Genomic DNA, 18,392 nt, shown 5'->3' on the forward strand with positions numbered 1-18,392 from the left:
TAAGGCTAGTCAGGCTAGTCCATCCCCTGATGCAGGGTTGAGATAGTTATCATTTAATGAATACTATTAATTAAAAACAAAAAAAAAAAAAACCTAAAAGGTTGATTTTCATAAAAACCTGAATATATCATTCAATTTTGATGTGCAATCTGTTTTTTAACATATTGCATTCAAAAATATTGCAAAGCCTTTTTGCTGGATTTGCTCTGTGTTTAGAAGGCTTATTGTCATCACAGGTACTTGTCAGCATTTGCAGAGCTTATGCTACCACTGGCAGCAATTTATACAATTTAACATGTCTAAGTACTCCTGGCTTTATGCTCTTATACATGTGGTTTTGTTATGCCAACCACGGAGTGGTCAAATGAGTATCTACTTCACTACAATGAATGAGGGTCAAAGGTGCAAAAGGCCAAGGAATCTTTAAAAACATAAGTTTATAAAAAGTATAAAACGAATTTTATAGTTTTGCAACCAGATCAATATGTTCACCACTAAGTTGCTTTCATTAAGAAATGCTCTGTAATTGTTGAAAATCAGTATGTAGGTAAATTTTGTTTTCAAGTTTTGCAAAGGTGCTGACCTAAATTAATCCACAGAGCAGCCATACCTGGTTTGTAGAAAACACAGATTTGAAGAATCAAGATAAGAACTTCTGAAGGATGGGAAAGAATCCGGGCAGCAAGAATCTAGACTTCACATATTCTATAAAAGCCTGGAAATCTTCCCTAAGGAGTTTCCGCATCGGCCTCTGGTACAGACAACTTACCAAATACACTTCATAGAAAGTGCAGTCTTCTTACAGCACATTTCCCTGTGAGAGAGGTGAAAGCAATTACCCATTATTTCCTTTCACTCATAAATTGCTAAAGAATACTTCTGCTCATCTTAAAAGATAGAGCAATCTATGATTTGTTCTGCCAATCCCATTTCAGCAGTATCTCACACCCCAACCTTGCCTTCCACAGCTCCTCCAGCATCTTATTCATGTCTACGGTGAAAAATAGCCTTTTATTAACCAATCAAATCTCTAAAAGTGAGAAATGCCGGTTCAATCTAAACAATTAAAATACTAAGCTTTTGAAAGTAGAGAGGTTAAAAAAAGTTTTTCACTGGGTCCCTCTGTACTGATATTCCTGTTAAATTTTAGAGTTAAAATATCTGGCTCTGTCTGGTACTCAGAACCAGCACTGGATTTTAAGTACAAGGGTGCTTTCAACTGCAAGTCGTTTGGGACATGTATCCAGGATGTTATATTTACCCTTGGAATTAATTAAAAACAAGGTCATTTTAAATGTTACAGTCAGGCAATAAATTACCTCTACATTAGAAAAGAATTCGGTAACATTTTGCTGTTTGACTGGAAAAGCACCAACCTCACCAACAGCAATGTTAGCACATAAGGTACTGAAAATCTTTGATTACCATGACAGCTCACTTTGTTCTATCAAAAACTTTGCAAATTAAAATGACTAAAAGACATACATAAAAACACAAGAATCAGGGATTACTTTTATATCATTTTTTCACTAAGTGTTTTAGAAGAACTAAAGCAAGGAAATACTAACTTGCAAATTCAGTTAATTTTTATCTTCTTCTAAAAAATGGATGCTATTTGCTATTTAGGCATACTTGGCGTTTTCCCTTCCCTATTTAGGTCTACAAAATACTTTACATAATAACTTGGTTCATTTTCATATGCCTACAAAGGTCTCTTCTTGACCAAACCTAGTTAGTTTTCTCTGATCAAATGATGTAGTGTGGGGTGGGGTTTTTTCCTGTTGCTTCTTTAACCACAAGGATGCAAAAAAGCCTATCTCAAAATTTAGTGTAGATCTGTTGTAATTGCACCCACAAGGGAAAAGAAGCTCTTTCGGGGTGGAACACAACAGCTGTTACATGGCTGACCAGACCATACAGTAGTTTAGAACAGGAAGTGATGGCATCTCTTATTAAACTATATTTAAGCAGGAAGTAATCTTATGTAATCAGCCAACTTGGAACCTGCCCAGGTCACGAGGATTAAGAAGTCTTGCAAAAATTTCAGCAGTCTTAGTTAATTGTCCATGAACCTAATTTAAAATACAGCATATTACTACCGCATTTATAGCGCTGCCTGCACCAAAAAGAGCTGTGGCAAATTGTTTTGTCCGTATAGACATTTTCAAGTTGCACTTAGGATATTAATCATGTTGCCTTTAGTGTACTTTCAAAAATTGTATCCATAAAACACCATCCACTTTAGTACCTTTAAAATTATGTCAAATTTATGCATTTTGTCTGGATGATTTTTATATCTTAAAACAGAATAATGCAGATTACCAATACTGTGACAGAACAACGATTTTTTTGGTTGGTTGGGTGGTGGGGTTTCTGGCTTTTCTTTTTTTTTAAGAGACCCACGCTATTCAAGTTTTATTTAATTAAGTCTCTCATGCCTGCAAAACCTATATTTTCAAGGCAGAACCTGGCTTTGCTTACACAATTCAGATCCTTCAGCTTATAGCTCTTCTCTTTCTTTATCCTTATTGTGTCTGCCATTTTGCTAAAGAACATTATAAACACATTTCTATATTTTAAGACCTTGGTGACACATCCATAAACCAGAAAATATGTAAAACAGAGCAAGAATTACTGAAAAAAAAGCTAAGATGGAGGATAAAAGCACTGACACTTCTCTTCAGCCATTGAGATAATGACTTTCACAGCGATACCACTAATTGAAGGAAATACTGAGGACATGGGTCTAATGTCCAAGAATATCCTTGGCGTAACAGAATCAACCCCTTGGTATATTTAATTTCCCCCTCCAACATCATAAATGCTATTCTAGATGACAGCTATATTGAAAGGTAAAATATACAAAGGCCCTTAAAAGTTACATTCCCTTGCTCTTTCTTCACTGCCTTACAAAGAGTAACTATTACATTTAAAAAAATACAAATGATTATGTTCTTTTTATAGACAAGGATTGAGGTAGACAGAACTAAGAGCTGAAATCATAAGCTTGTAATTTCCTGTATCCTGTAAAGTTACACATTCCAAATATTAGAAAAAAGTTTCTTAGAAATAGTTTTGTACCAAGATTAGTTGTATATGTTGATAAAGAAATACACATTCCATGAACTGATAGTTTGCTAGGAATTTATAACAATAAAATTTGTCAAAGTGTTCAGTAATAATATTCCTGAGTCCAATACTATTGCCATAAAAAAAAAAAAAAAAAAAAAAAAGTGCCTATCCTATTGCCATGTCTTCAGAATCTCTTGCTAATTCATTATTTCTTAATCTGAGCACATTTTCTGCATCATCTGTTTGCTGTCACATCTACTTGCACTATCTTAGAACCCTCAGAACATTATCACCACGCGGGCCACAAGATAACCCCAATAAAGTTCAGGCTTCTTTCAGGACTACAGAGAGCTGAACTATGGGTCTAGAGATAATTATTGCATCTATCAGAACATGAATATTTTTAGAAGTGTTTCTGAAAAGACTGCAACACGTAGTATGGAAATTTTGTATTGTTTTCTACATAAGTAACGAACATTTGTTTGCAGGAAAGCAAGCAAGAAAAGGACCTTTTCCACACTACTGAAAATTCTAAACTCCCTACATTTATGGTTACATATTTGGGGAAATCTTAGGCCAGAAAAAAAAAATGTAACAAAAAAGCTACTTAATGTAACTAGAATAGTAAATAAAACTGGCATGTGTGTATTGATTGCACAAAGCTTCCAGTCTTGGCCTTTCCTGTACCTTTTCCCTTCTCTCCCTCCAGATTATATTAACTTTCTTTGTTGAAAGTTAAAAATGCATGAATTTATTGCTATCCACTACAGAGATCTCTATGCTAAATCTCTTCCTGGCATGGTAAAATGACTAATTTGTGCTTCTGTGAAAACTTGTAAGAATTATTGTAAGTGGGAAAGGTGTATCGTGTTTGAACGTTTTATGACTACAATAGGTAGTATTATCAAATTAAGCATGTCATTCCAAATTTTAGCCTCTAAAAATTCAGGGTTTTCATCACATTTTGATCATAGAAATCAATAAAGATTGTTTTGATGCTTCTTGTATCATTATATTTTAACATAAACAGAGAAATTTAAAAAAGCCCAAAACACTCCAAGTGCATAGTCTTGAATGTCTACATTAACTCATACTCAGCAGTTATAAATACAGCTGCATTTTATGCATCTCATAAAAGATTGCCTATGTTCATGAAGTGCAAGAGTTAAAAATAACCTCGGTGCTTTTCCCAGTATTTTTAACAGCGTATATAGACTTAATTCGATCTCATTTTCTGTAGTACTTTAGCAGTTTAGGAAAAACTTTAAACAGCTATTAAAATAAATTAAAAAAAAAAAAAAAAGGGGGGGGGGGAGAAATAGTGGGATACCTCCAGAGGTAATGACAAGACCCTGACCGCCTCTTTTCTCTGGCTTTACCGTATTAATGGCCCTTGGCCCACACTCAGCCGTGGCTGTGGCGTCCATCTGCTGAGGACAGTGCCCGCACACCCTGGAGCCGAGCGGCGCCTCAGGGGAGGACCGCCCCGCGGTTCCCGCCCCGCGGTTCCCGCCCCGCGGTTCCCGCCCCGCGGTTCCCGCCCCGCGGTTCCCGCCCCGCGGTTCCCGCCCCGCGGTTCCCGCCCCGCGGTTCCCGCCCCGCGGTTCCCGCCCCGCGGTTCCCGCCCCGCGGTTCCCGCCCCGCGGTTCCCGCCCCGCGCTCTGAGGGGGCCCTGGGGGGCCCGGCCCGGCCCTCGGCTCCCCGCCGCCGTTCCGCTCAGTCCCGCCCCGGGCCCCGGAGGGAAGCGAGCGCGGCCTGCGGGGGCGGCTGCTCGGGCCCGGCTGCGGGGGAGCGGACACGGCCCGGCCCTGAGGGCGGCCTCGGCCCCAGCCCGGGGGCGCAGCGAGGCCGCTCGGACAGGCCTCGGACTGAGCACACCCCGCCCGCCTTTTGGAGCTCGTGCTCCTCTGCCAGACCAGCTGCAGAGAGACACAAACACTCGAATCCGAGTCCTGTCTTGGTTATTAAACTATATCTCTGCATGAAGTTGGGTTTTGCTCATACAAGTTTGACTGGAAGTGACCTCATACTCAACTAGAGTGGTTTATTGCACAATTAAATTTTCTCACCTATGTCACTAGCAAGGATTCTTCTTCAAGGAGGGCAGATAGGTGTATACTTGTTTCTTCAAAGGCTGTCTTCTTGTGAAAGTTCTATGAAAAAGCTGAAGTAATGGCAAAGAATTACTAAAAAGTCTTGATCTCTACTTTGATGTTCTATGTGCTCTCAAAAATCAGTGTTGGTAGAGGCAGTTCAACAAGATTGTCCAGCATTGAACATTGTTTAAGAACAAACTGCCAGCAACAGGCAATTTTCCATCGCAGACTAACCTGAAATTATCTCATTCTGTATACTTCAGTGCACAGAGAAGGCAGAGACAAATTCTATAGATGCTGATAACCGCAAGAGAGAAGATCAAGGTAAGTCGCAGACAACTTTTAAAAGGTAACTAAATAGCAAGTATCATTATAGTTCTTCAGTCAAGAGATCTAGACGATGTCAAGGAAACTGCTAGCAAAAAATTCCCATAGTTGTATTTGAAACCTATCATTAAGCAAGTCCTCAGTAGTCTGTCTTTTCCTTCATGGGCATTTATTAAGAAAAGATGTTTACTAAGGGTTCACCTAACTTTGTGAACCCATTCTTACCAAGCATTAATTTTCTATCATAGAAAGTACAAAAGTATGTGCTGCTGTTTAACCTTGAGCTATGCATTACTTTTTACTATTTTCCCATTCACTCTACCAAGGAGTTCAGTCAAAAATATGGGGATTTGCTTTTGCCAGTGTCAAACATATTAGTTCCATTCTCTGTGCCACTCTAACTTCCACCAATTTGTTTCAAGCCAAATGAATTTACAAAAGTAATCTGAGTTTTGATTTCTTTGCCCTACTTCTGCTGGAAAGTATTAATTGTATTTACTGATACTAGGTCTTTTCATTAAAGTGTGAGTTTTATAAGCACACCAGAGGCATTTAGTGTTAGCTATTAAGTTACTTCTTACAGTTATCTGAGACTTACTTTAATCTCTTCTCTTGTGGTCATCAGCATCTATAGAGTTCTTGGCTGTCTCTGTGTGCACTGAACTACGTGGAACCAAAAGAAGTTGGCGGGGCAAAGGTGGTGTGCAGGTTCCTCGGCCTAGCCACCCTAAGCTTCCTACACAATTTGTGGAAGGTGAGAGATAAATTTTTTTCTTCTCAAGTCCAAAGAGTTGTATTTCAACTAGAGCTAAGGTGAAAGACCAGCACTACTGGTGCACTGAACAGCATAGGTCTTTTAAGTTCGGCTTGATGCAGTTAGCCCTGGAAATTACATCTTCCACACCTGCCCATATGTTCTTAATTTGAGTGGACATGAATTGGTGCTCATGAGATCCTCTTTAATCTGATCTGTTTGAACTGCCATTGCATTCTGTTGTTTCAGTTATACAGAATCATAGACAGGTTTGAGTGAAAGATTATCTCATTCCTATGAATATTAAGATGTATGCAGAATAGTAACTGCAGCCACTCAAAATTCCAGATATCCCTCTTTTGTGAATGTTTGAAAATCCACACCAGAGGACAGTGCTGGGGTTGTCTATATGCACAAGAGCTTCATCACAAAAGACAACTACATATTGATGCATGTGTCTAATAACACTCCAGGGAAGTGGAGATTTGGATGGCCAAAAAAGAGGTGTCTGGCTTCCTAAATTCTGGGTGGCAGCTATAAAACAAGATAGAAAGAACAGACTTTTGGGGGGGAGGAGGGAAAATTGACAACATTGATTCATATTCTATCGGTTTAAATTTTTCAGAAAAGTGAATAGATAAAAATCTAAGATTCATCTTTTTGAAAGGGCCTACAAAGTTGACAGCTAATTAAATGTCAGTCATCCATTAAGCTGAGCAGTCCTAAGGACTGAAAATTAACATATTATAGAAATAATCCTGTACTATTTTACGGGCTTTACATTTTACTATTATAACAAAAAAAAATATTTTCAAGACTGCGCAGACAAGTTCTCTGAGCTAAGACTAAACAGGGCTAAAACTCATGTGTGACATCAGTTTGGCCTCTTTGTTCTCATGAGCTTATTATTCTAGTGTAGTTTGGTGGAGTATTAGGGCAGTAGACAAAGGAGGCAGTTGTCTATTCAATTCCTTAGCCAGTTGCTGCATAAGTTGGACCACAGAATGAATGAAATATTGAGTTGTTGGTCTTTAAGTTAAGGAAAATGAGAATCACACAGAAAAGCAGGCTTTCTGTCTCAAGCTCTGACATGAAATGTTTTTTATTAAATTGAAGGTTCAGTAATTAATCTTTATTACCTAAATATGCGGTTTGACTGTTTTCTAAAAGTATAGGGTATTCACCAACTTCCATTCACAGAATTTTAGAGATGTTTTCTGAGCAAAGATCTTCACCAAACACAGGTGCTTGACCTGAGCATCTGAACTAGTCGAGCAAAGTTGGCCAATACATATTTTAATATGCCACATATGAAAACTGATAAAATCATTCCTAATACAGCATACGAAATCAGGAGTATTTATTCCAGAATCAGCTGTCACTTAAACATGGTCTCATATGTGGCCTGATGACCATATTGTAAAGAATTGATCTAAATTCATGTCTGCTCTTGTTCCAGATTAATGTTTACCTGTTAAAAATGCCATTACTTAGAGCTTCCTTCTTGTCTCTGAATTGATAAATTCCTCATGTGCCTTAATAGTGCGTACGTTACTACCGTACGAGAAGTAAAAGTTTGATGTTCTTCGTTTTGCAACTATCATAATCAGGCTTTGTATTTTGACTACAGTTGCTTTCCTACAGAGCAGCTGATTAACAGTCAGTGCAATAACAAACACATGAAGACTTATTTAAAATATCTCCTTGTAATCTGATCTGTATTGCCATTGCTACAATTGCACAGCAGCAGTGTGAGACCCATGACCAGAGAGGTGTTTCATTAAAGATTCCTGTTCTCAGAGTGCTGGCATTTTTGACAGAATGATTTTACTTATGCATCTCAATCCAAAGGTAATTTTCATTGCTGTTTCTTTGTAAGCGTGGCAATTAAAAAAAATAAATTCTCCAAGTCCTCTTTCTGTGAAAAGGTAGTGAATCTATTTTATTTTGTCACTAATTTCAGGAGTATTTTTGTCTCTATAAATTAAATATTTGATCTTTCATAAGCTTAATTCTTATTTAAAAATCCAACTTGTTCAAGGAAATTGAATTAGAAAATAGATATTTTAGTCTAAAAACTATGTAACAACCCATGCATTGATTCTATGCCCTATCTCCTATTAACCTTCTGTTAATTACAGCAAAAGCTGTAATGTGGCCTTTGGGAGAGGGAAAAGAAACTAGGCTTTGCTAGTCCCACTAGCCATAGAGCTATTTTAATTTGTGTTTACTGATGTTGTTAAAAGAAATCTGAATATTCATGCTTGCACAAAATGGTAAGTTTTCAGTGAAAAGAACAATCGGGAGGACATTATTTCCATGGGGTTTTGTCCTTTGACTCGTCTTCTACCGCAGGAGTCCTGTTTGTCCCATGATCCCTTTGATATCCTTTCCAGGACTGGAGACCACATACGTTATGCTAATGTAAATCTGTGAGAGTTGGCTGGCCAGGAGGTTTGTTCCAACCAGAATATACAGCATATGCATTCTTTTCTTCACTCAAAGTATTAATTCTTATTACTGTCCTTCATGCCTGGAAAGATACAGACACCAAATGAGACCTCCAACGAGTTTTCTTGCTGTCTGCTTTTACTGCTCACTCAGGATCTCCAGTTAGCAACTCTGTTGCAACAAGCAACTTCTCTCTGTTTGTTCAGGCTCAGAACTAGTAATCTCCACTCCTACACACTCTGGGTTTGTCACTCAAATGGCTACTATTATTTTGTCATTCACTTTTGCACAGTGACTGATTTTCAGAAAACTTGCAGGAACACAGATTTCTATCCATCTTTCAAAACAGGTTGAAATTGGTCAAGACAGTAAACAGTGGGACTGGCAGGGTATTTGTATGAGCCTCATTTCCTTGGGAATGCATGATTGAATTACATCTCTCAACCGTGCTGGAGCAAGTGCTGTCACCTCTGCAGGGGTCAGTGGCTCCAGATCCAGAGTGAGCAGAGATAAACTGGCCCCCTTTCAGAACATGCCTCCATCAAAGTCTGTCTGTCCATCAGACCTGGGCGCATCCACTGCTAGGATCTTACAAGAAGACTGTAACAAAACACTGGATTTTATGTATGCTGTTAACATCAGACATGTAAGTGTGAAAGAAAAACTAATTGGTGAATGGCTTACATAATTATTCCTGTCTTTTTCAAGTCAAAAGAAGGGTGATAACCAGGAATGGCAGAGGTTGAAAGTAAACCTTACTGGAAAGGCAGCAGGAGGCTGATGTGTGCAAGGACAAATGAAGAAGGCAGGTAAAACCACACAGGTATTTTAGAGAGCCACGAGTTTCAGATATCTGCAAAATATCATTCCCAATATAAACAGAGGCATGTTGTGGGGGGAAAATTACTTAGGGCTATGAAAATAAATATCTTACCAGAATTTGTTTCAAATAATTTTTAAAATATTTACTCTGATCTTCACTTGAAGTTAATTTCCTTGGCAGGAGCAGAAGCTCCTCAAGGTGTACTTTGACACAATGCACTCAAACTAGCAGACTGACCTACTACTTAAAACTAAGCAGGTAAATTGACTTTATTCAAGACTCAAGGTGTAAAATTCTTCTAGCAATCATCTGGACAAAGGAAACCATTGCCACGGGCCGCAAATAGTTTTGGGAGGGTTTCATTTTAAGTAGGCTGCTGACTCCTGGCATTTGCATGTTTCCCACCAGCAGGGTAGTAGCTGCTTTGCTGTCCTTAATGGACACATACAGACAATTGCATGCTCCTCCAAGAATGTGTAGATATTGCTATTTTTTTATTGCAGATGGTTGGATTAGATGCAGAGATAGACCTCATTTTTAATACAATATTTTTAGTACAAAATGGAGGTATTTTCTTCAAAATAATTAGATTTTTTCCTTTTTTTTTTTCCTTTTTTTTTTTTTTTCATCATTCCTATGCTTTTTTCCATTAGCTATGTTTCCATGTGATAGAGACACAAGTTGCTCATGTTTATTCTTTTTTACTTTGGCAATTCTTATGGTTTCTCCTGAGTCTTGATTTGTTGGCTTTAACAGGATACTCCTTTTCCTCATTATAAAGTACCAGTGGAAAGAAGCATTTATTTGGCAAAATTAGGCAAAAAGTAAAATAAATATTTGGTCTAGTATAGTGTTAAATAGCCTACCCTACTTTGTATTTGGAGGACTCCTAAATCAATCAATACATATATACAACACAGAGGAAGCAGAGAACACAGGAAACAATTTTATTAACTTCAGAAAGAGATGTGCATCAAAAGTTGGATGGAATAAGCGGACTGTGATTAAGTGAAATATGGTATTAGTGGCTATTTTTTCCCCTTGTCCTAATGTAATTTTTTATTTGGGCAATGGACTTAGCTCACAGTGCAGAACTTTTTTCCAAATGCTGTATCAACAATACTGCCACGTCCTAGCACACGAGTGAGGGTGAGCATAGAAAGCCCCACCAATGTCATCAATATCTCAGGTCAGGATAATAACTACCCATCTGACGAAAAGTCACTGCAGAAAGCACCAAACTTATTAGTAAACAAATCTTTGGAGAGGCACAATTTAACCTTTATTTTAGTCTGAGGCCAAACCCAGCAATTTGGATCCTTATAAAGCACTTAATATTATTATTATAAAATAGGGACCAGTGAGCCCAAGGCTTTGAAAGTTGATTTTATCCAGACTTTATAAATCCTGTGTGAATCTTCAGGTGGCAACCAGACTTTTGAAAGTCTAGAACTGTTGTCTAAATGAGCTGTGGCAGAAATTCTCAGAAGATGTAATATGTAGACTCAGTTCTAGTCTGGTCATCTGTGGCCTTCCTTCCTTCCTTCCTTCCTTCCTTCCTTCCTTCCTTCCTTCCTTCCTTTATTTGGACTCAGGAACATAATCAATGTTAATTGCCTATATTTGTTTTGCATAATTGTTTGAATTACTCTTTATCATAAAATGAACATTATCTGTAACCGGTTATGTTAGAAGTGGCAATGAGGAATGCAGACTGATGATTTTAAAGAAGTACACTGGATTTGTTTTCCCCTTTCACTTGCAACTCATAGAACTTGGTTATGAAACTAAAAGTATGTCTTTGCTTTTCTCTACATTATTTCCTCAGATGAAACTGGCAGTCATGCTTATTTATTAAGGTAAACAAAAGAACCTATAGTTTTGATAGCTAAGATACTAAGTCATTTACCTAATGCCATGAATGTGCCTTAAAATATGAGAAATTATGGGTAATTTTTACTGTATTTGCTTTTTATTTTATGAAGTGACAACAATGCAGAGGCTATATGTATGACACCTTCCAAACAAAACACACTCTAAATTTAAATGCACAAAGTATAATCACAGGAATCTAAATATATTAGCATAAAAATTTTTAACTCTGCGCAATAAATAGAAGCAGGCTGAGTTATGTTATAAAAAATGTAAGATATAAGCTTTCTTTTTGTGAGACCTTTATTTTGCTCTGCAGAGCTAGAGTCAAAATCGGGGATTTTAACTTCACAGATAAGCAATAACCCATAATTCAATCCGCTTTTCCTCAAATGTAAGTATTTTTCTTATTGAATCTACATTATTTAAATTCCAGACAATATTTTTTGCTCAGCAAAATGCTAAATTCTTGCTATAGTCTGAGATTAAAAGACAGATGATCTTGAGGAAGAAGCAGGAGACAGTTAAAAAATCCATTACTGATTTCAAAGCTGACCAATTCTTAATTAATTGAGACTCAGAAGGCATAAAGTGACACCAGCCTTTATGACTGTCACTGAATAGAAGGTCTCTAATAGTTTTTGAAAAGAATCTTTAACATTGATAATGACATATAAACAAGGCGAATCTGGTGTTTTGCCGTCTGTGAAATTGCATGCATTTACATGGACGCCAGCTTTATTAGCAAGGGATACAAAGAAAAGCAGTAAATTTATTAGAAGATGCAGATGCTGTAGATATTTTCAAAAATTAAAGACATTAACTTATCCTCAGTATATGCACTCAGTTATTTCAGTGATGCTATAAGTGACCTTGTCCTTCTCATATAACTACCAAAAATTATGGAGAAATTGCATAATAAAGCAGCATAATGGTTTGCAACAAAGCAATTCCTCAAAGGGTATTTAAAAGCAGTTGAGAGTATTAAGATTGGGGTGATACAGTTCGTCTTGCAGTGTGGTCTTTCCCCTCTTTGTACATCACTGGGAATCAGTTAATCAATAATAATTCAGTTATAAAATTGCTTCAATTTGTAGCTTTCCAGAGCAAGATCTACTCGTGTGAGCAGCTGTCCTCACAAGAGAATGGAGAAATGGTGTCATGGGATACATCAAAATCAGTTGTTTCTGCCGCCCAAGGTGTCTGATTCTGATTTCCCCGGTCAGAGCTGCCGTGTCAAGTGGTGCCAATAAACGGTCACAGCAACGGGAAAAGAAACCGTGCTGCCTCAGTGAGGAAAATGAGCGCTGAGAAAAAGGGAAAAAACCTCACATGATGTTATGTGATCACACAACAGAGGAATTGAGCCTGGAATATGTTTCAACCCTATTTCTACCTACATATGGGTATTTGAAAGTAAATAAAATATTGTGAGGGTGTTTTTTCTGTTTTGTTGGTGTACTATTGCTTTCTTTAGTTTCTGTACATGACATCTTGGCCATGTGTAGTTGCAGTGGTTAACTGATAAATGCCACTCCCGCAGGATTGTTTCCGGCTCCACCTGCTGGTCTGAAATTCACCATTTCCTCCAGTTCTGGAGTTGGCTCTGCATTTGGTTCTGGCTAAGTTCTTCTTATTTTTAGGCTTGAAATTTCAGGTAAAGGCTAAATGCATCTTATTTAACTAGGCTTTTCGGTATTTCTATTAAAGCAGTAGATATTTTACAGGTATTTAGCAATTTTCGTCCTGAAGAGTCGAAATATTTTATAACTGCGACGGGCGGGCCCTGCGGGGGCACGGGCGCCCCCGGGTGGGTCGCTGTGGAACAGCCGCGATTTGGCTCAATCGCAGAAGGTTCGAGGTGGCCGCGACCCGCAGGATCCTCAAGTCCTCGGGCCCTTCCGCGCTGGAGTCACAATAATCTTTACATTGGTCTCTTGTACCTAAGGATTAAAATTCGGCCTTTAAATACATGATGGCCTTTTGCTGAGAGCGCTGTCCATCCGATGGAGAAATATGCTTTCAATTGTCTCTTGTGCTGTTTACTCACTACTTTGCCTGATATTGGGGTTTAAGGCCATCTTTTATTTTCCTTCTATGGTAGAGCAGCAGTTATCTCAAAAATATCCAATGGGTCATTATTGTTTATGTGTGCTTCATGCGACAGATAATATGAAAATATTATGAAGGAATTGTCTTGAACATGATGGATCACGTAGGAAGCATCAATAAGGCAAGAGAAATATGTTCAGTGGAAAACTATATGTCTTAGGGAAGAAAACATAATAGATCAGCAAAAGAAAAGTGTGATTTCAAACTATTTTTGTTATCTGGATTTTGGATGAGGCCTTCATTTATACTCATTAACATTCCAGATAGATCCTTAATTTTTAAATAATGTCTTGGATGTGAAAATCCATATGTAAAAGTTATCTTTTCATTGAGAAGAGCAGTTTATTTATGTGAAAACAAACTTTTTTCATGTGTCAATATGTCTGATTATTAGTAGTAAAGGCAATGATGTTTTGGAAGAAATAATCCTATTTCCTGATTTTATGATAATTGAATTATTTTTAACCTTCTTCTACATAACAGCTTGCAATGACAGGACCCACCCTCCTTGTTTTCTCATATACAGCCTGGCCAATAGTGTAATGTAAGGACATTTCATAAAAGATAGGGAGAGTTTTCCTAGAAGGAGACTGAACTTGATTTTTACCTCTCCTAGGCAAGGATCAGTTGACCACAAAGAGACGCAGTTCTTGTATTATGTAGCAAATTCCTCTTACAGATCCAATTATTTAAGAATGATCTGACAGTCCTGTGTTTAGCCTAATGATCTGTTTCCTGAGTTTCCGACTGAGCATTTGCATTTGTTTTCTTCATTTACCTCTTGCATAGGAGCATCAATAGCTATTATACTTTCAGTTCTCAGCCCGGGGGTGCTGGCTGGCAGCAGCTCAGCAGGAACCAGATGATGGTGAAGGGAGGTGGTGGTTCCTCTGAGCTCAGCACCGGTGCGGCCTCACCGTGAGACCCACGTGCAGCCCTGGGCCCCAGAACTGGAGAACGACATGCTGGGGGACGCAGCCGAGCTGGTGAGGGGCTGGAAGGCATGTCCTTGGAGGAGCAGCTGGGGCGCTGGGCCTGTCTGGTTAGGAAAGAAGGCAGCTGAGGGGTGACCTCTGGGCCCAATTCCTGAGCAGTGGACATGGAGAGAGTGGTGCTGCGCTCTTCTCTCCGGGATCCAGGGATGGGATGTGTGGGAATGGCTCAAAACTGCACCATTACAGTTTGTGAGAAGGTCCATAAGCCCCGTAGCATATCAGGGCTGGTGCTTGATAATCAGTCTAGAGAGCTAAGAAAAAATGTCACAAGATGTCAGTAATATTTGTAAGTATAATATTAGTCAGTTACATATACAAGGCTTATTTACTTGAGTGAGGTCTGCAGAACTGCTTCCAAGATATCAGTAATCACTACACTAGCATATATTAGATGCAGTATTAGTTTTCACTGGAGTCTGAAGAAATGTCAGTTTCTGCACAGGTGTTCTGGTTTAACCTGGACAGAGTTCATTTTCTTCTCGTAGCTGGTCCAGTGAGTGCTGTGTTTTGGACTCAGTATGAGAATGATATTGATGTTGTGATGCTTTTGGTTGTTGCTCAGCATCGCTCCTCCTAAGTCAAGGACTTTTCAGCTTCCTGTGCTCTGTCAGCAAGGAGGTGCACAAGAAGCTGGGGAGAAGCATGTCCAGGACAGCAGATCTGAACTGGCCAAAGGGATCCTCCATACCACAGGGCATCACAGGACATGCCATGCCATGCCATGCCATGCCATGCCATGCCATGCCAATATGTATGAACTACAGGTTCTGTAAATGCTTATATAACTAAAAAAAAAATTATATCTACAGATTCTAAGTGTGAACTCGTATGAAAGTACTCCAGTGACAAAGAGGCAATTTCCTAGAAAAAAAAAGTTACATTATATCCTTTCCCTACCAGCCAGTTCAGCAAGACAAATTCTTATCCTCAGTTCTTGATTCCAACAGTTGTCTGTGTCTGAATTTCGAACCCATTTGTATGCTGGTCTTTGTTACAAGCAGTAAATTCTTCTCTGTTGCCAAGAAAACCTTATTTTGCAGTGATTTGTCTACTCTCTTGCATTGCACATGCCTCCTGTACATAAAAGAAGTTGGAAATACTGCAAACAATTGTCTCTGGAGATCATGATCTCTGACCTTTATCTGCATTTAACAACAGCTTAAATTCCACATTTTGTGATTCACACAAAAGTCTTCTAAATAGGCTCTACCAGCTGCTATTCAGAGCTGCTCCCATTGTAAAAGCCTTTTCTCCCAGATTTCATTGTCTTTAGAAGTAAAATGTTACTGGTTGTGTTTTTAGAATTTTTTTTATCCTTTACATCTTTAACGAGAAGTGAACGTGCTAATAGTCTGCCATGCATTTTCTTTCTATGACTTTCTGCAAAACACAGCTAAATCATCAGTCAAAACACTAAAGGTTTTTATGTTAATAATAATTTGAATAGTGGTTTGAAAAATGAAGTTGTTTCACTAATATTTTAGTTCCCATTTATTCAACAAACATATACAAAGAAAGTAGATACTTCTAGCTGTGAAAATTTCTTGTTTTGACAGCTTGTGGCCAAATCTCCTTTGCCTACTTTTGGAAGCAATAGATTTGTTAGTAGTCTCAAGGTCTAAGAATGAAAATATTAAGAAGTGCTACTTAACTACACTAAGAATCTGATATAAAATGTAAGATCTAAATTTTCTTATCCTGTCTTATGAATGTGATGTTATTTAGGCTGTACAGTTTGGATAAAACCAGTTTATTATTTACAAAAGTCAAAAATTGTACGGAGCATCTAAATGAAAGCCTTTTATATTGTATTTGATATTTAAAATTTAGAGGAGAAAAAAAAAGCCAAACCAGAAATAAAGGACTTGAAGCTGTGCAAGACAAAGACATTCTTGTTTCCCTAAAATGCAAACCCACCCAGAGTTATAAAGTTAATACTCATGTGAAACAGGAGAAGCCTGCATTTAATTGTTCCTGAATCTTAGATCCTGATTTCCAAGGTGAAGAGCAAAGCTCTCTGAGTCACTGGGGTATGACCTCTAAATGGAACACAAAAAAGCAATAACTATGTATTTCTCCTAAGACTCTGGCCAAAAAAACCCCAAGCAAATGGTATCTACAGGGTGGGAACATGCTACCTCACTTGCAACACTCACAACTCAAAATCCCATCCTGGGTAACCCTCCCATCCTCTTCTCCTGAGCACAACTTTCTCAGGCACTGGGTCAAGGCTTTTAGAACCTTTCTGGATCACGCATCCATCCCGGCATGTGGGAGAGAACAAAAAATGATCTTTGAGTGTGCAGATAAAAAGAAAGAAGTGAAAGTTATTAACAGCTGTCACTTCCTTTATGCATCTTGAGAAGATAGCTTCACTAGCTGGAACACAAAGCAACACATAAAAATCCCCCCTTTTCCAGATCGAGGTAATATGATCAAAAATGAATCCCTTTTTATGGAAGGCGCTGCATATGGGATACTCAATGGGTTTGGGCACAATATTAGAAAGGAAATAATCTAAATAATTTGTTCCGGACTTGTCAAATTTCACACAAGCTTGCCTCAAATGAAAAAGCCATATGTGACTAAACAGAGATTCAGATTTCAGGTTCAGTCGTTCCAGGAAGATTTAGATTTATTTAGGGGTATGTGTATAGCAGTAAGAGAGCCATCTTCCCAACAGAGCTATCAAACTCACTTGTGAGAAAGGAAAAAGTCAGTAGTTGATAGATATTTAGTTTGACACATTTCCTACTTATGGAACATTCAAGGAATAAACAAACAAGTTTCCCTATATGAGATCAGAAAATGAGCATCCAAGATAGTATTTTGTCTCCAACAGTGTGGTGGGTTCACCTTGGCTGGCTGCCAGATGCCCACTAGGCCCCTCTCCCACTCCACCTCTTCAGGGGGAGAAAATAAGATGAAAAAATATGTGGCTTGAGATGATGACAGACAGATTGCTTACTAATTACCATCAAAGGCAAAACAAAACTGACTGGGGGAAGATTAATTTAATTTATTGCCAATTTAAAATTGAGCAGGATGGTGAGAGACAGAGCCAAAATGAAAATCAATCTCCCGCCCCTTCCTCTATTTTCCAGGCTCAACTTTACTGTTTTGTTCTGACTCTTCTACCTTCTCTCCCATGAGCAGTGCAGTGGGGATGGGGAATGGGATTGCACTACGCAGCAATAAAGCATTCCCGTTATCAACACTGTTTTCATCACAAATCCAAAACATAGGGCCGTACAAACTACTATGAAGAAAATTATCTCAGTCAACACCAGCACACATTTCTCAACTCCACCTTTTTCATGCTGTTTCCCTTCTCCAGCAAGGGATCCCTCCCACAGGGCACAGTCCTTCACAAACTGGTCCAACTTTGATCCTTCCCGTGGGCTGCAGTTACTTAAGAGCTGCTCCAGCATGGGCCCTTTCCATGGGGTTCAGTCCCTCAGGAAGAAACTGTTACAGTGTGGGCACCCCCCCAGGCCTGCTAGAAAACCAGGTCCTGTCACCTCTCCCTGGGCCACAGTTTCTGCCAGCAGACCGCCCTGGTGTGGAGTCCTCCACAGGCCACAGGGTCTCAACACACATCACCGCGGGCTTCCTCATGGGCTGCAGGGGAATCTCTGCTCTGGTGCTGGAGCACCTCCTCTCCCTCCTTCACTGACCTTGGTTGTCTGCAGGATTAGTACACATTTTTCTCACTTCCACTTCCATCCAGCTGCTCCACAGTGTTTTCACACTTTCTTACGTGTTATCACATAGGCACCAACAACCTTGCTGATGGGCTCAGCTTTGGGCAGCAGTGGATTTGTCCTGGAACTGACTCTGTTGGACAAGGGGGAAACTCCCATGTTTTTTCACAGAAGCCACCCCTGCAG

The 18,392-nt window shown here is 38.9% G+C and overlaps 1 protein-coding gene and 1 long non-coding RNA gene across 20 annotated transcripts in view; one reads left to right on the plus strand and one right to left on the minus strand.

Moving 5' to 3' along the window:
* BAZ2B (bromodomain adjacent to zinc finger domain 2B) overlaps positions 1–4,702 on the minus strand; it is a 100,590-nt gene extending 95,888 nt beyond the window's left edge. For all 19 annotated transcript variants that reach the window (XM_083864675.1, XM_083864671.1, XM_083864666.1 and 16 more), the window contains exons 1-2: positions 4,403–4,702; positions 770–814 (exon numbers count right to left, since the gene is read on the minus strand). The gene's annotated coding sequence lies outside the window, so the exon portion shown is untranslated. The remainder of the gene's footprint in view (positions 1–769; positions 815–4,402) is intronic.
* A 120-nt stretch (positions 4,703–4,822) lies between these two features.
* Positions 4,823–9,510, plus strand: LOC310911293. The gene is made up of 3 exons (XR_014590483.1): positions 4,823–5,492; positions 6,121–6,249; positions 9,409–9,510. It is a non-coding gene; the product is annotated as an uncharacterized lncRNA (long non-coding RNA).
* Positions 9,511–18,392: the final 8,882 nt, after the last annotated feature.

The sequence above is a fragment of the Zosterops lateralis genome (assembly GCF_965231275.1).
Source record: "Zosterops lateralis genome assembly, chromosome: 7".
NCBI classification, from domain to species: Eukaryota; Metazoa; Chordata; class Aves; order Passeriformes; family Zosteropidae; genus Zosterops; species Zosterops lateralis.